This window comes from Crocodylus siamensis, chromosome 1 (genome assembly GCF_052110815.1).
Source record: "Crocodylus siamensis isolate JL-2025a chromosome 1, ASM5211081v1, whole genome shotgun sequence".
Lineage (NCBI taxonomy): Eukaryota > Metazoa > Chordata > Crocodylia > Crocodylidae > Crocodylus > Crocodylus siamensis.
The window spans coordinates 154271909-154295725 of record NC_143395.1 but is presented as its reverse complement, the minus strand read 5'-3'; the positions used below and the strand labels follow the sequence as shown (position 1 = coordinate 154295725).

Below are 23817 nucleotides of genomic sequence, written 5' to 3'. Positions count from 1 at the left end.
CAATAACCTCCCAGGTCAGGGGAGAAGAGATAAGCCGGTCTTGGCTCAGGGAACAGGGGCTGCTTGTTGTCCTTCCAGAAGGGAGGTCAGACAGCATCCATTCGAGGAAGGGACCTAGCTTCCCTCCCAGTTTCCCCTTGCCCACCCCACCCCATCCGTTAAGTGCTTCCCTAGTGCTAAGCCATGTGGTGCTTCTGAGCCCAGATATTTGCTAAGTCAGCCTGCTGCCTCAGTGCATGCTTGAAAGGGATGGGGGTGAAATGACAGACGGGGATAAGAGATAGAGGGCAGAGGATTTCATACTAGACTGGAGCCACTTCTGTCACCTTGCCTACCAACAAACTCCTCTTGTCACAGCCCAGGGCACATGCCCATTCCCCTGCCTCAGGAGACCTGGGGTGCCTTTTCCTCAGCTTACCTCCTTGGGAAAGGGGATTGGAAATTTGCTCCCTCCCTATGGTTGTGACCTGTTCATCTGTGCAAAGCATGGCTTGGGAGGGCCAGGAGTTTCCCAGGGTCAGTCAAGCCCCCATTGTTAGATATTTAGACAATAAAGCAAACGCAGCCCTTTCTCCCAAAGGCAGACATGGGAATTTGCTCAAGACAAAAGGAACTACAGCTTGCTTCTGGCCAGAAATCCCCGACAAGAGCATCTTCCTAACCCAAAGAAAACTTTCAGGAGCCTGTCAACACCCTCATTCAGCTTTGATTAAGTAGGATAAACCCCATTCAAAGAGACTTGTGGGGGATCACCTCCAAGGATGCCCCAGAAGCATGCCCCTCAAGATGGGTGCTATGGGACTGGCAGTGGAGACCTGTACAAACCAAGGGAGGTGACAAAGTACAGGGGTATCCCCATGAGATGCAGGACAAAGGAGCCCAGCCATTAATTTATGTGCCAGACCTGTATGACTAAGGGATTATGGCCTGGCCTGAAGGAAGCAAAGTGCCAGGCTGCATCTTCCCATGAGTTTCACACACCTACCCCTTTCCCCCTGCCTCTCTTTGCTTGTGCATCTGTTTCTCACTCAGTGCCAGATCCAAGCAGCTGGGCTGATCCGCTGCAGTAAGACCTAGGATGCCCTACACGACTCAAGACTAGCAACCGACTCCATTACTCACTGAGCCAGTCCAAGGGTCACTCCCACAGTGTCCCATTTCTGACAAAGGTCAGCAACAGCTCTTCAGAGGAAGGTGCAAGATACCTCACAACATGCCTTTAGGGGATAGATAACCTATCCCCATGTTCCCCTGTGGCAAGGAGTTGCCCCATGCTGAGGAGCTATGCATGCACATCCACTTCACTACACATATATACTGAGGTGGATGGAGGCTAGACATGGGGTTGCAAGAGCTCCCCCAGCCCCACAAGGGTTGCCCGAGGGCACTCCAAGAAGCTCAGCCTAGGTGGCAGAGACAAGCTGGACAGACGCATGCTCTCTTGCACGCACCTTCCCCTACCCAGAAACGGGCAACTCCAAAGGTCCTGGTAGGAACAAGCCCAACTGACTCCAAGGGGCAGATCAGTAGCCAGGGCAGGAAGCAGGACAATAGGAGGAAGCGGTATTTCCTATTTTCAATTAATCCCAACCCCCCATACAATAATGTGAGGAGCACAAATGTTAAAATCAGATGGATGCCCTGTTGCTATGCAGGGAGAAACTGGGGCTGGGGGGCAGGTGACAGGACTCTCCCCAAGCCTCAAACCCAGAGACAGGTCCTTGTGCCATACAGGACAGGTTCAAATCTCACTGGAGATGGTCCTTGGGTGCTTTGACTCATGACCACACCACCACTGTGTTGTAGAGGAGCTCTCTGGAAACCCGCAGGGCCTGATATACTCATAAGTCTGCTGGGCATTAACATCCCCTGGCTGTGTGGAGCTTACCAGTGCTCTGTGGGTTAAAGTGAGTTTCTCTGATGACCCTGCATTGGTAACATGGCACTTCTTTAGGCCCCCTGTGAGCAGCCAACAGGCTTCCTGGATGTCAGACAAGTGAGGCAGGCTCCCAACTGCTTCTGACCCCTTGGGTACCATGCACAAGAAAAGGGATAGCAACTTGGTGTCTCAGCAAATTGTACGAGTCCAGGCAGCTCCATCTGGCCTCCGAAATTCCTCCCTCCAGTTTTACAAGTAGTACAGGATTTTCTTTCCCTTCCCATTGTCAGCTGTTGGGAAGCATTGCTGAGCATGGCACAAAGAAGCTCCACCCCAGCCCCTCAGCAGGCTGGGAAGGCAGGATAGAGGGTTCCTCTAAGGTAGTAGTTCTCAATCTTTTTAGACTCAAGACTCATTAGACTTGAGGTCCCCCCCACAGCTCTTAAGCTTTTACTCATTTTTGTCTACAGAAAAATACTAAAGCAGTTCTTCTGTTGCAAGGAACTCAGAGAGACCCCAGCAGGTCAGAAGATTTCTGATTGTGGATTACTATTTGAAACCTTGGGGTTTAATATTGTGAATTGTCTACAGTGCTAACACTGCATTGCACCCTTCAAAGGATCTTAAAGCAACCTAGGGTGCCACGGCACTGTGGTTGACAATCACAGCTCTGAGGAGTGGAAGGCCAGCCCGGAGGAAGGAGGTCCTGGGGAGCAAAGATGGGACAATTTAGATAATGGGAGAGAACCCAGAGCAGAGGACCAATGTGGGTCTCCCTACTCTGCTACTTTCCATCAGGAGACTGTGAGGGGACTGCACTGAGCTCATAAGGGCTACAGACTTGTGGAAGAACAGACAAGGAGGGGAAAGGCTGTTCCCTGCAAGGGCACAACTGGAAAAGTTTGGCTGCTTACTTTGAGGTGAGGCTTCTTTGCAATATCTTTTACTGGACCAGCTACATAGTTGGAAGAGCTGTCAGACAAGCTTTTGGGCCCGAAGTGTCTTTCCTCAGATCTGGCCATGTGTTTAGGGATGGGTAATCAAGGCCCAAAAGCTTGTCCCAACAGCTGTCCAGCTCTAGTTAGTCCAATAAAAGACATCATGAAGAAAAAAAAAAAAAAAATTGGCTCCCAGACATTTCCTGGACAATCACAGCTACAGAAAAACACTCCAACCCCGCTGTTTACTTCGACATTTTAAAGCTCAGCAGGGTGGACCTCCCCGAGTTTCCTGAGGCACTTAGCCTGCTATCTACATGAGCAGGCAGGGCACTGATCTTCTCTGTATTGGAAAGAAGAGATTCCTGAATAGTAGGAGTCCATGGGGTTTGAGGTCACTTTGGACTTGGTCATCATGGCTATGACAAACACTGCAAGCAGATGCTGCCCTTGTGCCACCATAAACATTTTTAATGGCAGCACAAAGCCCAAGAAAACAGAAGCACATACCCCTCATCATACCACCAATGCCCAAAATAGTGGTTGCAACAATCTGTAGTAATAACTAGCACAACGTTTTTTGCAGTAGACATCTATTTGGTTATAGCAGGAGAGCACAGGCAGCCTGGAGCTGGCCATGTTTTCTAGTCTCCCTGGGCAGGTGCTCCCAGAGCCTGATCTGGCAGGTCCTGGGGACTCACCTGCAGGGAGTACAAGTCCAGATTCCTCTGCTCACAGAGGAATGTCCCTGGGCATGTGTATCATGCTGTTGTGCCCAATTCAGGGCACCTGTCGGCAAATGGGGAAAACTGGTGTTCCCTTGCTTGCAGAGGCACGCCCCGAGTCAGTGATGTGTCAGTGACACAATATACATACACGCACACTAAATCACTCTTCCGCAAGTGAGGGAACCCAGGGTTCCAGTTTGCACTTGTCTCACAGGATCAGGGGCCCTGAAGCCCCAGGAGTTGCAACCCAGTCTTGGAGGAGAACAGGCAACATTTGTGCTCCACCATTAACTGGATCTGCTATGCCAGGATGCATCCCAGCATAGCCGATTCTACTCCAAGGATAACACCTGCTTATAGCTAAAGTGGCTCCTTGAAACCTTAACGGGATTGCTGGTAATGCTCTGGTATCATATGTAAGGCAGTGTATTGGGAGGCCACAGTCCCTCTTGGGCTGTGTTGGGCTTCATGGCCAACCCCTTTCTGCTGTCAGGGCCATCACTGGGGAAGGGAAAGGGGACAAGTAGTACTGAATGGGGCAGCTGGGGAGGCCCTGGTCCAGTCCAGCACTGGCAAACAAGACAGTGCTGGAGGCAGTGGAACCCCAGCTGATACCCAATCCTCAGCTCTGGACAGGACCCTTGCATGTGTGTGTGCGCACGCGCATGTGGGAGGATGCCTATCTGGGGGTCCCTGGAAGGGAGTAGGGAGTAGATTCCACACTCATTGCTTCATTCTTGGCCCCAAGGTCTGGATTCAAAACTGGCAAGCTCAGGACAGAGTCAAGCACAAGAAATAAGTGAGGGAGAGATGGGGAGCTAGTGATGGCTGGCACAGGTATTGACTGCAGCTTCTCTGGGGTAGGGAGTCACTTACAGGAGTACGTGGGGGAGGGATGCGAGGGGACAACCCCTCCCCACCCCATATATGCTCAATACAGGGTGGGCGGCACAGACCCAGCTTCTCAGCATCACTACTTGTAAATAGTTCCTCTCTCCCATGCTCCGAGCTGCCTCTACCTGGGCTCTGCTTCCCTGCAGACACCAGTTACCATGATGCTGGCTGCAATGCAACAGGTATCTAAACAGCATAGCATTAGCTGTCCTCAGGCAGTCTCTCTCTTCTTCCAAGCGTTACTGTGGCAAACACCACTATTTGTGGGGCTCTGGTCACAGCCCTTCCATAGGCATATCAAGGAGACATCTCTCTCGCTCTCAAATCGAAGGCACTGATAACTTAGCCACAAAAAATATCAGTTCACTGTGCCACAGCGCTGGTCAGCCTGGAGCACTTGAAAGCCAGACAGGGGATCATTTGCTCACTCCCCTACAATACAGCTGCCTCTAGGGCACCATATAGTTAGTGAACATGCAATGGGACAGAAAGTGAAGAAAAGTCTTATGTCCAAACACCAGGGAGGATCTGCAGACCCCAGGCTACTGCTGCAGCTGCATGCCCAGCATCAAGGCACAAGTGCCTAAGGCAGCACATGGACTGAACAACAATAAGAGCCCACAGAATCACAGAAAATTAGGGTTGAAAGGGGCCTCAGGAGGTCATCCAGTCCAACCCCCTGCTCAAAGCAGGACCACCCCCAACTACATCATCCCAGCCAAGGATTTGTCTATCTAGGTCTTAAAAACATCCAAGGATGGAGATTCCACCACCTCTCTGGGTAACCTGTTCCAGCGTTTTATTACCCTCCTCATGCAAAAGTGTTTCCTAATATCTAACCTAAACTTCTCTTGCTGCAGCTTGAGGCCACTGCTCCTTGTTCTGTCACCTGTCACCACTAAGAATAGTTCAGCTCCATCCTCTTTGCAACCCCTCTTCAGGTATTTGAAGGCCATAATTAAATGCCCCCCCTCAGTGTTCTCCACTCCTACCAACGCAGCCCAGTGTGCCTTTAGTTTTCTTGGCAACAAGGCTGTTGGCTCACACTTAGCTTATTGTCCACTGTAACCCCAACGTCCTTTTCTGCAGAGCTGCTGCTTAGCCAGTCGGCCCCCAGCCTGTATCAATCAGTGCATATGAAAGGCTGTGCCTGCTCCTCCTCTGCTCTGTGCTGTGACCATTTTGGCTGGTCCCATTGCTCTGCGGTCACCTTTGCCAAGATGGACATAGGCAGTGCTAGGAGCAGCGAGGGATGGTAGAATGGGTGGAAGCAACTGTGCTGAACTGGCCCTTGCCTCTCACCTGCTTGAGCTGGCAAAAGCTGCCTCTCAGTGGGCTGGGAGCCACCACTTCTGAGCCCACAGCAGTAAGCAGCCTGGGCATGCGGCTGTTGCCTAGTTCCGTGCTCCATAACTGTGGCCTGGTACTGGTTTCTTGCTAACTGGAGATAAACCAGCTACATCCTGAGACTGAGGCAAGATGGAGCGAGGGTTGCTCTGACCCTTAGGGTAAGCGGGTCCCTGCAGTGAGGGTGGGTATGACTGATGCACATATACAGAACCTCTCCCTTCTTGCAGAGGCACAGAGCTTCCACTTTGCTATTTTTAGGAGGCATCAGAACTGGATCGAGTGAGGCTCACTGCCCTGCAGCTGGTTCCAATTTAGCAGGGGGAGGGAGGAGATGTCAGAGCCAAAACGCAGAATGCAATGTTCTGCGGGAGGAAGCACCGCCATTTCCCTGGGTTCCAAAAATTTGGGGGGAGGAGCCACAGCTCCCTCCTTGCAATTGGCAGATCCAGGAGGAGCTGGGCCAAGGCACAGCCTAGTCAACCACCACATAGCATCAGGAGGCACTGAGGCTGAGATTCCTGCCCGCTTGGACCATTGTGGTCAGCTCATCATGCAATTGTGACAGAAATATGGACTATTTTGGGCCCCACAGCCCAGCTGGCCTGTCACTCTTCCCCTAGACACAAACAGCCCAGACAGAGAGCCATGCAGCCCAGCCAGCCGTCACACTCAGGAGGAAACTAAGGCAGCTAAGCCTTGCCCATCACGGGCAGTGGAAGACAGAAGCTGGGCAAGAAGATGGACAGGAGGCTTTGGGAGACAAACCTTCGCTCTTTCCATTCTCCCAGCCAAGAACTCAGCAGCTCTCCAGAAAGCAGCTACATCTGAGAAATTGTATGCTGGCTTTGACTGAGAACTCAGCCTCAACACGGCAGGCAGAGTTTGCTGTGAGTTTAAGGTTACTGACACGTGAATTCAAGGTTACCAGAGACAGATTCTGTACAAGTTGTCCCCACCACTCATCCACAGTCTCCCATCAACTTTACTTTCACTTAAGCTGTCCATTACATCAAACCCAGGAATAAGGGGTGCTGTAAGGAGAGTCAGCTGAACCCAGCAAACACCTCACCTGCTAGCCATATCAACGTTTTTTGAACGCAAATCTCCAGAGGGGGAAAAGCAGTGCAGTAACTCAGGGGGAGCCAACCCATGGCATGCATGCTCCAAGCAGCATGGGAAGCCTGTGTGTGTGGTGCACAACGAACAGGCAGCACACCAGCAGGTCCCCACCCTATCAGGCAGGGAGCAGAAAGCAGAGCAGCAGACTGAGCAGGGTACAGGGTTAATGTGGCACACCTGCCAAACAGGCTGGCCCCCACTGCACTAACCAATCACTCTGTGAGCTGTCTGCTTCCTTACGTGGCCCTGTTACATACCCCTATCCCACTTTGCTAATAGGTAGTGGGGCAGTTCTCACCCTGGGGATAAGGACCTGATGCTGAAGGAGACCATTCAGTTCCCATAGCATTCATACAGCCACAGACCTGTCAAAGCACAGAAAGGGATATGCCTCACAACCTACAGTCAGGAAAGGCATCCCCAGACCCCTCAGAACCCTAAGAAACAAAGCGAGGGTTAAGGGATAAGGCTGTGGTGGGGTCTCCTCACTCCATGCAAGCCCCATCCACTTGCCAAATAGCTGGAATTAAGGTTGCAGAGACTTCTGTACCACTAACATGGGCTCCCTGAACAGCCCTTGCCTTTTTCCCCCTAGGTGAGAGCCATCGCTCCACAAATCAGCTTCCCAGGCTGCAGGCGTCCCACAGGGACAGGACACAGTCTTTCCCAGAATCCCACAACAGGCAACTACAGGATGGGTGGGAGTGTGGAGTGGAAGATAAGGAGTCATTAGCAGGGGTGGGAACCGAAAGCAGATAAAAGATGGGGCAATTCTCTCATATCATTGAGGAAACAGTTTCTCCACTCACCCTGGTAAGAAAGGGAGCTTTTGTGCAACCAGAGGCTCAGGGCAGAACCAAGTAGACTGCCTGCCACCATGGGGCTGGTGTAGTGCTACCCCACCCCTACACCACAGTATTTCACACAACCACCATCTCCCAGAGCCTTCCCACCCCTGTGGGGACTGACTGGAGGTTCAAGCTGTGAGCAATCCAGAGCAATATGGCATTTGCCTCTTGGTCTGCCTGGGACTTAGCACAAGGAAGGCCCTGGTCCCAAAGCAGGGACCTCCAATAGTATAGCAGTAGCAAATAATGGGTCTGACCCTCAGCCAGGAACAGACGTGTGATCTGCCCACAAACACACTGCCAGATTACTTGTGGTGGGAGGTAATCTTGTGCTACTAGCGGTCAGGTCATGGCCTAGCCAGAGCGGAACATGTCCCTCATTTGTACACACAACCTCTTGTTGCTCCACACTCACCTTTAGCTCAAGCCCAAGAAAAGAAATGCACAGCAGATATATCCCTCCTTTTGCTGGGGGGACTAAGCAGGGGTCACACTTGAGGCTAGATTTTCAGAGCCACCCGAAGCTCAGCACAAGGGCATGTCAAGATGTAGGTCTTGCCTGCAAGTTCCTCAGAGCAGGGACTTTGCCTCTGCCAGCATTTGCCTCCCATGGGAGATGCTAACAGCTAGGGCACCTCAGCAAGGCCACGAACCTTTACTCAGAGGACAAGGTGCGAGCATGCCAGGAGCAGGCTGACCTATCTGGAAACAGACTGAAGCCTTACTAGCGCCTGTCCATGTCTCTCGCGTGCCTGAACGCGCCAAAATGTTTGTGCGCTGGGACAGCACTGCTGGACAATCAAAAAGCCCACTGGCTGAACCCTGCCTAATTAATGGCTTTCTGGCACACGCACCCTTGTGAGAGCCACAGGGGGTTAGTTATGTTTGTTTAAACAGCAAAGCACTTTATTGGTGCTGGATTTTATCTCCCTTACGAGTTCCTTCCAGCTCCAGGCATGAGGCTATAGTGAAAAGTTTAGTTAGGGAGCAGGGGTACAAGGACAAAACAGGTCCCATCCAAGGCAGTGGGAGAAGCAGGAATGTCTCACCTTGGTCCTGTTTCAAGGAACTCCACCCCCGCCACCAAAAAAACAAACCAACCCAACCCCTCCCAAAGCACAAGCTGCTCCTCATGCAGCAGGGCAGCCCCAGTGTCCCAGAGTGTCTGGGATAGCAGAGGAACATGGGACCAGCTGCAGCAGTGAGATGGTCAGACAAGGTTTTGGAAGAGTCCCAAGAAAAAGGTCCCTCCCCTGGCATGGCTGTAGCTCACCTTAGCATGGCTACATTCTACAAAGACCCTGCAGGAGTCCAGGTTCCAGCCTAGGGGGACAGAGAGACAGATGTAGGACAGACTGATGCTGGCACTGTGGCCCTCTGGTTCTCCTCGCAAAGGATGGTCCCCCTGAGAGCACTTGATCCCTGCTCACGCTCACTGTCAGTCTGGAGGGCTGAGGAGAGGGGGGATGCCTCAGCCAAATGCCACATATGAAGCTGTCATCTGTCCCAGGACACAAAGGAAGGAGAGGCCAGAGCCAGCTTACATGGCTAGGAGTCCCCAAATCCTAGCCCTTGCTTTTACTACTGTAACCAGGCTGCTCTCTTCATTGCCTTGCAGTAGCCACAGTATTTGCGAGTCAGTCTCCAATAGACGTACCTGACAGAGGAGCCTGGCAGGGAGCTACAGACTGCAAGTCAGAGCTCACCAGGTGTCTGGGACTGGCAGCTTGCACCTACCAGTAGAAGAGGCATTTGTTCTAGACCTTGGCCCTGCACTCAGCTGAGGCTTTCATTGTAAGAGCTACAGCTAAGCACAACCCCAGGAATGAGCAGAGAACCTCATTTTGGAGGCTGTGGGGGAATGACCAGCTTCCCAAACACAGCCTCAGTAGGAACACAGCTATAAAAGGAGAAACCCCGCTCTGCCCCCAGCAACAGCAGCCTCTACCATGTGGGTAGGCAGGGTTAGCCAGAGAGCACAGTTCCCAACATTAAGAGGGGAGAATGAGCAATCCCAGCTGCACAGCCTACCGAAAGACCGCAGGGGGAGGCCAGTAGAGCCCTGTTGCTTGTTCCTACTGCATCCTATCCTCTCTCTGTCCCAGAAGGGACCTCAAACAGCTCTGCACCACACTGAGTGGGCTTCAGAAAAATGCCATTTCTTTCACCCACCCTGGGATAAGCAATGCACTTGGAAATTGCTCCCCTTCCTACTCACACGCAGCCACTACCAAGAAGATTGGTGTGCCCGGTACCAGAGAGCAGGCAGAAATGCTGCTTCATTAGCTTAGGGCAGGAAGTGTCAATGAATTCTGGCTCCAGACAGAACTGAAAGGGGGAAATACTTAGCCCAAACTGATCATCTGACTGCAAACACAGTCCAGACACCAGGGTTAATGTCCAGATGTTTAATCAGCCCAAATATTTAGACTCTTAGCCTTATGACCACTGAGGTAGAGTAGTCCACCACACAGAGTTACTCACAGCACCAGGACCTGGCCTTCCCTTGCCCAAATTTATTTCTTCGTACCAACCCCCTCTTCACTACTGAAACCTAACGGGATTGTGACAGACAGTGGAACAGCTGCAGACTTTGCCCTACAGAACTGCTGGGCACTGGAATGTTTCATGACAGTAGGCTCTCTAAACACGATAAGCAAGTCCTCTCTAGCATACAGATGCTACTGGAGTCTGTGTATAGTTGTCTTCAACAGAAACCAAGTCCACCCCATATCTGAAGGCTGATGCTAGAAATTCTAGGAAGAAGAGAGACAAATATCTTCAGCATCAGTCCGGGAACCAGAATGAGATGAGATGCTTTGGAAAGCACAGTGGGTGGTTCTCATGAACTCCCAGGCAGTACAGATGATGAGAAAGAAGGCTGGAATGACTCTCCTCCCCCTATTATCCAGGGGATGTTCTAAGTTTTGTAACTGGCATCTCATGGGATGGAGTTTCCAATACTGTCCTGGAGAGGCTTTTCTATGTGCAGCTGTGTGGAGATGAAGGGATGCAATGCAGAAAGCTCATGGGCTCTCATAAAATCCTTGAACCTTCTCTATTTTCCCCAGGGGGTTCTGGGCATGGTGTTTTGAAGTGAGGCATGCTGGAGCTGGAAGTCACTTCTGCATCTTATGTTAGGGACTGCCCATCTTTCGGGTGTGGGAGTGTGTTACCCAATCCTTTTGGAAATAGTAGTTGAGTCCAACCTGCTGAGGCCAGCCAGAGTGTGGCATAAACACACTTCATCTCTAGTTGCTGGCACCAGCTCCTTGGGATAAGATGGGAAGCCAGAGAAGCAGCAAAGTTTTGACTCTGCACAGGCCTAGAGGTCTATGATGATGTGGTGTTCTCTGTGCTGAGAGTTAACACCTTTAATGATGAGGTACAGGCCATGGTACAAGTAGAAGACAATACACTGTCCTCCCAGTGAGACCAGCGGAGGTTTGCATAATGGTGAAGGATGGTACAACCCTGACGCTGTAAGTTAGCTGCTTTAGGATCTTGTTATTTGCCCACTGCCAGCTCATCTCACCTCAGTACAAAATACATACCACCTCTAAAACCGCCATTACCTCCAACTCAATTCTCTTCTTTTCCCACTGCCTGATATTCTCCAGGTTTGTTTCCTTCCATCTCGTTTCTACTCTTACCAGTTTTCTTGTTTTGTAACCTTTAGTTTTAACTAGACGCAGTTGGAAATTCTCTGGCTGGGTAATATTCCACTGGAAAAAGCCAATTTATCAACATGGAAATGCTCCGCAGGGCCTGTTTGCTCCTGATGAAGTTCTGGAGGAAAGCAGGCACCATCCTGATAGAAATCTTTCCTTTCCTGCAATTCCCATCCAGCTGTTGGGCAACAGCCTGGCAGGGTGAGAGAAGCCATGTGCCTGAAAAGCCCAGGCGCCCTGGTTCTGATGCTAACTTGGCAGGCTGTTGGGTGACTGAGCCCTGGCTCCCAAATGGCTTCCTGACAGTCCCGACTCTGAGCCAGAATTGGATAAACTAGCCAGGATTTCCCCTTTCATGGAGAATTTCAAAGTCACTCTAAATCAAAATGAAAGCAGATAATATGCAAAATATTCTCTGAATATTTATTATATGTTGAGTATTCAAAATCATCACAAACCAGAATTATGATTACTGCCCTAACTCCCCAGCCCTATCTGGCAAACCAGACAACTAATGCCAGCATGAAACGGCTTATCAAGGAGCTTTTGGGGGCTTGCCATCACTGCCTCGTGCACTCAACCTATAACTCAAGGGTTGTCCTAGACTGACTTCCTGCTGCTTTAATGCATGAACACACACACACCCCGGTAGCTGGATTTCAGTGCTTCTGTAAGCTTGGGCTAAACACACAATGAGCATGCAACAGCCCGAGCTAAAACTCAGCATCTGTTAACCCAATTGCTGTACATTTGAATCGTGTTCCACAAGTGGCCACTAGTCTAACCGGCAGAACTGGAACATGCCAACTTAAGCTGACTGCCCATCAAGATAAAGGGGCCAGGTAAAAAAACAAAACAAAACAAGAAACACATACCTCAGAGCCCTTTATGGGTTGTCTACACACCCAGGCCGACACTGCTGCACCACTACAAATCACAAGCTTCCTTTCCAACCAAAAAGGCTAAATGCCTTATTTTCCTTACGTGAAAGTCTGCAGGCAACTCATGAGCTGCATCAACAGTCAAGCTTGTCTACTCTGGCCTCTAGACTGTGTAGTGGACAACCCAGGGTCCAGGCCATCCCATCCTGCCAGGGAACTGGTTCTTCCAATCCACCCCCTTGCTCAAAGAATCAAGCTCCTCTTTCCGTCATAGCTAGCACATCCTCATGCAGCCTGCGACATGGAGCCAGGTAGGACTCATGGGGGAAGGTGGAAGAACCTAGGCTATAGCTAAGGTGCCCTGTTCCATGTACTCTGACTTCTATGGGGATATAGCAAAGAGAAAGGTCAGGTCATGCCAGGACAAAGCCTCATCTTCAATATCCCTCAGCCAGGAGTTAATGAGGCGCTGCCTTTGTTTCCCCATGGAAAGATCCCTGTTCTCATTAGAGAAGCAAAAGCAGGGAGGAAACACAGGAAGTTCTTCCCTTCCCTGTGCCTGGGAAACCAGTCCACATAATCAGGCCACCATGGACTCCTTCCAGCCCTCTTTCTCCCCCTCCTCTCAAGAGGAGGCAACTCAAGAGATCCACATTTCAAATCCTTCTTGTGAGATAGCCAAGCATAAGTAAGAGCTAGCCAAGAATAAACAAGAGCTTTCTACCTGCGAAAAGCACTCAAACTGCCACCACCTCCCAGGCTTGCACTCATGCTCATATAGCACTACAACTGCCGAGGTCACATCCCAGTCCTATGAAACTATGAAAGCTGTTAGGGGCTGGAAGGAACCTTACAGGTCATTGAGTCCAGCCCCCCTGGACTTGGGCAGGAAAGACCACTGAGGTCAAAAGACCCCAGCAAAAGGGGCATCAAGTCACTTTTTCAGGATTGCCAGGCTGGGTGACTGTACTACCTCTGGGGGGAGCCTGTTCCAAACCCTCAGCATGCAACCTGTAAGAAAGTTTTTCCTTGTGTCTAGTCTGAAGAGATCTTCAATCAGTTTGTGCCCATTATTTCAAGTCCTCCCCGGGGGGCCTTGGTGAATAGTTGCTCCCCTAGGCCCCGATGAGCTCCCGATATACTTATAGGCTGCAAACCAGGATTAAGTACTTTGCATTACAGTTAGCCAAAGCAACATTATGAATCCTTTCACAATGGATTGTGGGAGAACCTGTTCATCCTTCTAGCCATATGGTGATGGAGGAAGCACAGGTGAGCTAGTGTCACTGGAGAAGCTGGTTTACATTGCACTGCAAAGTTCTTGCATCAGTAACTAATAAATTTCACTCACTCAGACTTAGTACTTAATCCCAGACAGGGCCAGCCAGCCTGAGTGAAAAGCACCACTGTACTCATGCTAAGGGGTTGGAAGGTCACGTGTTCAGATGGCACTAGAGCTAGAAACCTCCAGTGATTTCTGCAGTGAAAACAAGCCCTGTGAAATTCAGAGCTATTCTGGGCAGGAGCTTGTTGCTGTCCCCACCAGTTGGATGAGTCAGAGATGCAAGCTCAACACATCCAAGAGTGAATGGGATTTCATGCTGTGACATAGATGGTATGGAGAGGGGAATGGGGAGGGGAGGGTTAGGGTGAAGGGGTTAGCTGGAGCAGGCTGCTCAACAGGGTAGAGTAACAGCAGCAAGGTACACAACTTCAACTTCCCCCTACATTGTCAACACTGGATCCCTGCACCCCTAGCAAAGCAAATCCCTGAGCAATGTGTCCAGGGAAGTCCTGCATCTGGGCCAGGCTGCACCAACTGCCCAGAAATTCCTACGGAGGTGGGACAGCCCCTGCCATTGCACTTTGCCAGTGAATGCCCCTTTAACGACCACTCCAGATGGGCAAGAGCCTGGGAAGGGTTCAACACCTCACCTGGTCCTGGAAATGCAGGTTCCACCACCCTGCCCTGTCCTGAAGCACTGAGTGAGAACTGCCCTTCCACCCTGCATCCAGTTCTTCCCCTGGCACCAGAAACCTGCGCTGTGAGGACTGAAATAGGATCTCAGTACGGCAGCAGGTCTGTTCTGGAAGCGATCGATCGATTGCCGCTGTCCCTGGGGGAGCACCAGCAGCGGCATTAGAGGCAGGCACCGCCAGCGTCTCGTATCACAGGTCTCAGCGCCAGGAGCTGCCTGCTCTCTGCCACGCTAAAAACATCTAGCATCCTTGTCTACAAAAAGTGGCTGAGGACCTGTGCCCCCCAGGGCTCATCATCCCCTCCTTGCAGTGCCAGCCAGCTGCCCAGCTTTTTACAGCCTGGCTGGGAGGACCCTTGGCTGCTCACTGGAGTCCCAGCATCCCACTCCACAGTGCCCCTCTGCCCTGGCACCTGCCCCACCCGGCAGCCCCATTCCAAGCTGCGGGGCTCCCTCCAGCCTCGGGCACATCTGCTGCACAGCCAGGCACCATCCAGGCGCGCCAGGGGGTGGGGAGGGCGGGAGGAAGCCCATCACAAGCCAGCATGCCCGGAGCACTTGGGCACCAGGCCTCCTTCCTCCTGCTTTGCCATCCCCCCTCCACGTGCTGCCTCTGCCCAGCATGCGGCCCCTTGCTGCCAGCTCCGCGGGCAGCCCCAGCGCACGAGCATTCACCCCGCTGCCCACCCTCCGCCGGCGCGAGGCCGGAGGGGCGCCCCCCGCCGCCAGCACGCGGCCGCGCGGGAGCCCCGCTCGCAGCACCCACCTGCTCCGCGCCGCCGCTCAGCCTTCCCGCGCCCTTCCCGCCGCCGCGAAGGGGGCCGGCCGGCCCGCCCACAGCCCAACCCGCCTTTTTTTGTATGGCCTCCAGCAGCCCGCTCCGTGCCCTTGCTTCTGGAGCCGGCAGGGAAGGCTCGCCTTAGCCTAGGCAAGGCCGGGGAGGAATCCTGGGCCGCCTGCCGGGCAGCAGAGCCGCCTTCCCCGCTCCGTCCTGGGCGCTCACTACACAGGCAGCAGGAGCCGCGAGATGCCGGGGGTTATTTGCCGTTCTGGCCGCCGCCCCCTGGCAGCTCTGACAAGCTGCAGTCTGGTCTGCCTTTCCCCTGCCCTGCGCAGCCTCACCTGGTCCTCCCGCCGATTCCCACCCGCCTGCCCTACCCGGGGCCCCACACAGGCGTGGGCCAACCAGGCGGCCTGACAATGGCGAAAATAACGGTTGTTATCCTCATGATCTCTGGCGAACGGGGGCCCAATACTAAAGGGTTCGCCCGGGGGCCTCTAGGTATGGTGGTGCCCCCACCTTTGGACGCGCCGTTCCAGATCGTAGGCCAAAGCCCACCAAGCAGAGCGCTAAGTCCCTCCCCTTGATGAGGGGGCCACCTCCCGCGTTCAGGATCCTCCGTGGGGCCCCTATTCCAAGAAGCAGGCAGGCGTTGGAGGTTCAAGGAGCTGCTTTTCCTGTCGCTGTCCCCTGCAAGCATCAGCTGGGGGAGTGGGGTGGGGTGGGACCGGGAAGGGGAGGGGTACAAAAGGCCTGGAGCAGACTGGTTTCTGCTGTGACTGTTTTCCCAGAGTCCCTACTGCTCAGAAGAGCTGCACCAGGATTGCTCGAGAGCTGCCACTGTACACATTTTGGGTGGGCGCAGGGGCTCCCAAAGCACTTTGCAAACATCAGCGCATTCAGCGTTCCCCTCTGAAGGTACACACATCATCAGCTTCAGTTTACAGATGGGGAAACTGAGGCACAAGAGGCAAACCTTACCTTGCCCGAGGTCACGTGGCAAGTCTGTAGCAGAAGCTGGAATAGATGCCAGGCATCCCGACTCTCAGGCCAGTGCCTGAACCCCTAATCCATCCTCCCTCTAATTAAAAAAAACACTGCTCTTCAAGGACAGGTGGCCAAGCTGGCCTCTAGAAACAAAGTCTCCCTTGGGCAAATCTCTGCCTTCCCTTGCCAGATCTGTTCTGCTTCTGGCTAAAGCCTCATGTGGGCACTAATGTTTCAGGCCTGGAGCATCCTAATGCTCTAGGACTGAAGGCAGGATGCTGGTAGATGAGGGGGAGGGAGGGGTGAAGCCTTAGCTCCACCATGGTAAAGGCAATGTCCTGTGGGTTTGTTGGGCCTTGTCCACACAGAGAAATTGCACTGTTTTATTGCAAGAACAATATAACCCCTTTAGTATAGGCATATTTATACTGCTATAGGAGTGATTTAAACTAGTGGTGCTCAGCCTCTGGTTCATGAGCTGAATCTGGCCCGTGGGGCTGTGTCATCCAGTTTATGGGCCTTTCTACTGGTCTGGAAATTTGGCAGTGGGGGAGCAGGGGCAGCATTAGTCACCATGATTTCCAAAGCTGCTGCAGCCTGCAGACCAGCTCCATGCCAGTCATCCAGTCCACAGGACCAGAAGATTGAGTGCTACTGCTATAGACCAGTACAGCCAGAAGAAGATAAAGCTATACTCATACAATGCCCCTTTATATAGATGTAACTGCATCCATTGTGGGGATTGCACTAGTCACTGTATATTAATACAAATCATACCCTTAGCCAAACTACATATAAACCCAGCCCCAGTGAGCACAGCTACGTTAGCCTTGAACATCACATTCTAGTCCAGGGCTGGGCAGTGTGGCCCGGGGCCCGGATGCAGCCCGCCAGGCCATTCTATCTGGCCAATGGGGCCCCTAAAAAATTTAGAAAATTAATATTAATCTGCCCGCCATGCAGCCCTCAATGGCTTGCCAAAACTCAGTAAGCGGCCCTCTGCCTAAAATAACTGCCCGCCCCTGTTCTAGTCTCAACAAGGCCTCTGCTGAGGCTTGCTTTTTAGGGCAGTTCTTAATTGTCTATGCCTGTGTGTTGGAGGGGGCAGGGTGTATTCTTAAAATTGAATTAGCTAATCCCACCCAGAAGCTTTTTTGGATGGTGCTTGCTGATAGTGTCTCACCCTAGGAAGGTCACAGCAGACATACTTTTAATTCAATCAAGAAGGCTCAAAGTTAACTCCCTGTCAAATAACCCAGGGGAAGGCTCCTCAAGAGCTATTGATGTCTGTAGAGCCCTGTGATTGAGGGTATCCTTTGCCCCAGTCATGAGGGCTAGGTATTTACATATTTACTTGTGAGAGTGATTTTAAGCCTTAGATTTCTATAAATAATCTAAGCAGAGTGATGCCAACAGGAAAAAAAAAAATCAGGGTACACCACAAACGAGTCCAGTTCAACCCCTCCTCAGAGCAAGTACAGTAGTCACTCCCAGTTGAAGGAAGTGTATTGCTTAACCCTTAGATCAGACAAGCCCAATGTTAAAAAAAAAACCACAACAAAAACTATGCAACAACCTCCACCTATTCAGTGGAAAGCTTACACACAGGGAAATACCGCACTTTCAGCACAGAGCACACCCTGCTGATGATCAACTTGCCTCAAAGGGAGGTCATGGACAGGAAGTGAGGAAATGAAAGTTTACCCATAAACCCCACCTATTACAGCGTTTTAGATGGGGGGCAATGCAAAAAAAGCCACACCGCCATGCATAAATGCAGCTTTCTTCAAATAAGCATTTCCATCTTCAGTTTCTTTTCTTATATTAAATCCCAAATTCTCCATCTCCAAGAGTGGTCCCCAAAGTCAAGGCTAGACAGCAATTGTATATGCAATAAAATACATCCTTCAGCTCCAGCAGAGAGCTTTCATTTTAAAGAAAGCCTTGAAAAGTAACTGAAGCAGTGGTGCCTGTCTAAGCCTGCAGATACCCTAACCAACAGCTTGAAGAGGAGGACTCCCATTCTGGTCATCTCCCTGAGATGTTGACTTTGAAACCTAGTGGTGGCCCTCCAGCAACCAGCACATTTAACTAATTCACTGCTGATTATCTGGCTGCTTGTGCTAAAATAATGTCAATCTGAAATTACCCCACTGATGTAACTATACAATATTTCATTAGAAAACCCTGTGGTGTATCAAACATCTGTAGGGACACAATTAACCAGAGAGGGGGCTGCTGTGTGGACTGTAATACTACTGCCACAAAGTTATTTGAAAACCTCCTTTTTCACCTAAATGAAGCTCCCAGGGAATCTCCCATCTGCTCCATCAGAGAGATGAAGAATTCAGGGCCATTTGCCAGACAGTTCACAGGGCCTGCCATGTAGCTTATTTATCAACACTTTCTTCCGTCTAGAAAGATGCACCTGAGTGATGGGAACTGAACCAGGTTAAAACCTTTTTGTAGGAGTGAGCAGAAAGAAAGAACCTAAGCAGCAGCAGAAACCACCAAAAACAAACCAACCAGATTCAAGGCCTCGTGCGTCAGCAAGACTTACAATTAGCACACTCTAATTTAAGATGCCATCTGCCCAATGCAACAGGGGCCTGAACAAAAGAGGTGCTGTGCACCAGTTGCTCCCAGCCAGCTCTGTGTGCTCAGCACCTTTGACAGTCAAGCTCTGTACATCCTCCAGGGCACTCTGCAGCATACCAGGCTGGGAAGCACAAATCCATGGTAACAATCTGTCATGGATTCCACAAACACTTCAAACAAGGCATCCACAAAGCTGCTATTTGTGCCACAATTTCAGGAAGCAAATGTCAATGTTCCCGGCATCCTTAGCCGAGTCAAAGTGTGAGCCAAAGAGAGACATTTGGGCAGATATTATAAAAAAAGTCTGTGCTTCAGAGCCCAGAAGCCTCTATGTCACTGCATCCCCAAATGGCTCATAACCACTTCAGCCCATATCACTCCTAATCTTAAGTACTTCATAAACACCATCTAATTCATTTGCAGACTTTGTGAGACTCACTGGCACTTCCAAGAACAGGAATTAATTTATCTTTAATAGCAACTCAAGGCTTCAAATCCATTAGTGCCAAATCACAGAACAGCCATCAGTGACCGCCTGGAGACAGGTGCCCAGCAAAGCGCATGAAAAAGGGAGAGAGATGAAAGCTTCCATGTGCTTAAAGTGCTGTGTGCACAGGAACAGCTTAATCATGCAATTGCTTCTATCCAAGCAGACCCCTGGCCTCCTGTTGCCACTTCTCCAGTTTCTATCTGACAGTTCATGAATTAGGGGTGGCTGGGGAATCTTTGTAAGGACTCCAGTGGGACATCTAACCCGGATTCCCGATGTCCAGTAGTTGGGCCTCCATTAAACAATGACCACTACTTAAAATAAAAACAGAACAGCTTTAGCTAAAACATGGAGCCTTAGGGCCTTGCCAAGTTGCTGTGACTGCAGTGGCAGCAGCAAGAGGAAGGTACAGAGCTGGGTGCGATGTCCCAGAGGCAAGTATAGTCTACAGCAAGGGAATTTGTTGGTTGCAAAGGGGTTTTCAAACTGGTGCCCAGCCTGGGTCCCAACCTGCCCCATGACCATTAGTACTTTAGGGTTGGTTGTCTACATATGGCTTCAGCAGAGGTGGGCAATCTTACCTGGCTTATTGTCAGTCATGGGATCAGGACCCAGCAGTGCCCTCTTCCTCACAAGCAGGCAAGCTAGAGTTGCTGGCATGTATTACCTTGAATGGAAGCCCCAAAAAGGGCTGAGGTTGTGGAAAGTATTTCTTTAAACTCCAGCCAGGGAATGACAACTTCTGACAATGTCCAGAACCAGAACTTAAAGCAAACAGGCTTCATCTGATTAGGTTAATCCCATAAAAGTCACCTCAGGGCATTGCCCACTCTGTCTTTGAGTAACGTTTCACAGAAAGAGACAGGAGTGCAATTGAAGGCCCTGGCACTAATTCTTTTCAGCAGCCCCAGATCTGAAGGGAGTGTCAGATATGTGTCCCTGCGTCCAAGAGAGCTTATTAAGAGGTGAATGAGTCACATGCAGCCTGCCAACTTCACCTAATTCGCACACAAGCTCAAGTCCTACTCAAGAAAGGTTTCTCTGTCTCTCTCCAATAAGATCTCCCACACCAGCCTCCAAGAACAGAGCAAGGTTACTCCAAGACTTGAGCGTCAAAAGTTTCACCACCAGAACACTGTGTCTAAACATAAGCTGCTAAGGAACACACCCCCACAGAAACTGTAGGTGCCTTTACTGAAACTTGGATAAAATTAGTGCTTTTATAAAGCTCTCTTTCAGTGCCTTCCTGAATGATTGTATGGCTATAATACATAGAGCTAGACCATGTTGTGGATCACAGCCCCAAAACAAATCGTAAGGGAAAAATCAGACCTCTTCTGATCTCTTCCTAGCTTGTCCAGGCTCTGGGCTTAGTCATGTAAGGGTGCCTGGGAGCCTGCGCATTTCTGGTTTCCCCTTGTAGTGTGATCATCACAATACCCTCACAAACACAGCTGGGATAATTTCATGTTATCCTACTTGTTTCTCCTGTAGGTCAGCAACAAATGACCACCCTCTCTAGAAGCTGAGGAGGGGTAGGAAAGGAGTTATTCTTCTCTGGTGCCTTTCTTGCACTATTTTCAACATTGGTTGTGGTACAGCCTAAATTTTGAAAAGCAGCATACCAGCCAAATCTCAAAGCACATTACAGAGGAGGTCTTGCTACTGTAGGTTCCTCAAAAATCAGCTATGCTACTGCTCTCCTTTTGCAATCAACATGCATAAAAACATTTCATAAAAAAAGTCTTCCTCCTGTTTTAACCATTCAGTGGTTGCCACCACAGCAACAAGATACGAAACGGAGATACAAACGCAGCACCTGTTCATTGTTGGGTTTTTTTTTTTGAGGGCAACACAAGAAAATGAATTTTGCCCTGAGCACTGAACAACACAATCTCAAGTGTTATTTTTCCCCTTGGTCAATATTTAGTTTGTATAGCCCTGGGAGCTGGTCAATATTAGTATGAACTCAGCACGTCTAGAATCCTTTGTACTTTGTCCCCAAGTAGAACCCTTTTGTGGGAGATCCCAAAGCTGCTTCTGGCTCGTGAAGCCAGCTTTCCTCCCAGCACACCTGAAGGATCTAGTGTTGCTGTTCTAGCTGACTTGGATGGGACTTAGCACCCTATACTGGACCTCATAAACATTTGTAATAACAACTCTCTCCTGTCATCCTGTTCCAAAACAGAGCCTAGATAACAAGCACTGGACAGCCTACAGGGCAGGGATCAGGAGCTGCGCGTAAGCCACCAACGCAATTAGTGCTTGTTGATCCACTTGCTGTTAGCCTCAGCCAAGGCCAGGGAGTGAATGGGCTGCTAAGACAGAGCTCCCCTCTAGACAGAGTCCCTTTTGGGCAGGACTGTGCGAAACTACCAGGGCCTGTCCATACAGGCTTTCTGTCTCCAGAGCTCAGCCTGGCACCTGTCAGCACCAAATTCAACTCAGGGTTTCTTCAGGTGCATTTACTGCAAGATGAGCCTGTGGGCACAATCCCAAGGAACAAGGTCTGCAAGAGCAAAGGTGGCAGCAGCAGGAAGCCTGCATCATTAGCATCCCATTAACATGAAAGTTGGGTCATAAAACTAGTCTTGTAAAACGCTCTCCTGCAGCTTGTGTCCTCTGGACCAGGGAACCCACCCCCAGGCTCCCATGGTACGCCCTCCTGCAACCGAGTCACGAGACCCAGAATCTAGTCACACAAGCACACCTGGTGTTGATTGGGCCCAATGGGGAAGAGGGTGAGCTGGACTGCCTTCAGTGGGAACAGAGCCAGGAGCACTCATATACCACATATCTTTGGAGCTCCCTCAGCAGACAGTGTGCTACGCCAGGGGTGGGCCAAATGCAGCCCGCGTGCAGGCTGGATGCAGCCCACCAGGCCATTCTATCTGGCCCACGGGGCCCCTAAAAAATTGAGAAAATTAATATTTATCCACCCCTGGCTGCCTGTCATGTGGCCTTCAATGGCTTGCCAAAACTCAGTAAGTGGCCCTTTGCCCGAAATAATTGCCCACCCCTGCGCTACACAGTCGGCAGCAGCTGCCTCTGCCTTTATCCTGCGATAGAGAGAATACTATTCCTGCCCTAGCCTGGGGGAGACAGGTTGAGTGGCATGGCAGGTGTTTCCCCCATCTCCAGGAGAAAACACCTCCTCATCAGCAGCTACAAATAGTGCAGGGAAGCAAGGAGCTGCTGACAAAGTGACAGCATGCTTAACAGAGAGAAGGAATGAGCCAGGAGGGAAGATCGGCAGCAGACGTACTCTGCATATTGATGACAGGGAGGAAGAGCACTATCTTTTTCACTTCTGTCCTTATGAAAGGAAGAACACTTTAATCAGTCCTTCTCAGGAAAATACAAGATGTGCTGGAACGATTTCAATAGCCAGCGGGTTATTAACCACCAGCCAAGGGGAAATAAACTCACTAGCAGGGACCTAGAAATCCAGTTTAAACAAGACTTTAACAGCTGTAGATGGTTCAATTGTTAATAAAAATAAACATAAGCATCTCCTGGGGCTATTTTAGGTCTGGGGGAAGGTAGGGCCTGTCATAGAGCAGGAGTGAAACAACATTTTATTTCTGCTACTTACTTTTTGCAAAAAAATAAAAAAAAAAAATCACAGAATTGGCAGTGGGAAGGATCTCAAGGGTCCTCCAGCCAAACCCCTTGCCCAGACACAAGACATGCTATTCTTAAACTTCCCCTCTAAGAAGGATGCAAACACAGCGGAAGAAGCAGCAGGGCAGATGGGAAACTCACCTTAGGCAAGTGGAGTTCTCTCTCCTAGGCTGAGATCTGGGAAGGGTGGTGTTATGATGCTCTGCCCACAGCTTGATTTTCGTCACTCTCTCACCACGTACAGGAAGCCCTGTAAATCTTCATGACGTAACTGCCCCACTGCTGTCTTGCACAAATCACCCTGCAGTGACATAATTAATAAGACTGAGGCTGCTGGTCACAGGATCCTCCCTAGGCCTTCTAATCAACACCTCATTAGGTGGGAGTTGCTGCTCCTGGCTCTAAGAGCAACTGTTTCAGGCTCTCTGCAAACACAGGCCCCCCTTAGCTGCTGTAGCAGTGGTGGGGCTCCACAGTGAGCCTTCCTTTATCTAACTGACAGTTAGGAATGGGAAGTCCGCCAGCTGCCATGAGCCAGCACAGCCTAGGTGCTTGCTTCTCTTTGCTGGAAGCAGCTGTTGATAAAAGCCAGGCTTCAAATCATCAAAGAAATGTGGAATGGAAAAATCCCCCAGAGGTGCTAGGCAATCTGCCCTGGGGAGGAAGGGCCCTGCTGCACCCCCAACCCCTCAATGGCTCAGTCCAGCCCAGGGGCTCCCACTCCTTCCCTGAGGAATTATAGAAAATGAGGGCTGGAAGGGGTGTCAGGAAGTCATCTAGTCCAACCCCCTCTTCAAAGCAGGACCATCCCCAACTACATCATCCCAGCCAAGGATTTGTCTATTTAGGTCTTAAAAACATCCAAGGATGGAGATTCCACCACCTCCCTGGGTAACCTGTTCCAGGGTTTTAGTACCCTCCTAGTGAGAAAATTCTTCCTAATATCTAACCTAAACTTCCCTTGCTGCAACTTGAGACTGTTACTCCTTGTTCTGTCATCTGTCCCCACTGAGAACAGTCCAGGTCCATCCTCTTTCAAACCCCAAATGT

At 50.7% G+C, this 23817-nt stretch overlaps 1 protein-coding gene across 4 annotated transcripts in view; it reads right to left on the bottom strand.

Annotated features, from left to right (window-relative positions):
• SLC29A1 (solute carrier family 29 member 1 (Augustine blood group)) overlaps nucleotides 1-23068 on the bottom strand; it is a 41463-nt gene extending 18395 nt beyond the window's left edge. Inside the window, exon 1 of one of the 4 annotated variants that reach the window (XM_090046333.1) lies at nucleotides 22909-23068. The gene's annotated coding sequence lies outside the window, so the exon portion shown is untranslated. Of the gene's footprint in view, nucleotides 1-15053; nucleotides 15368-15587; nucleotides 15730-22908 lie in introns of those variants that run through there. The other 3 variants (XM_090046334.1, XM_090046332.1, XM_090046337.1) reach the window with 3 other exon arrangements.
• Nucleotides 23069-23817: the final 749 nt, after the last annotated feature.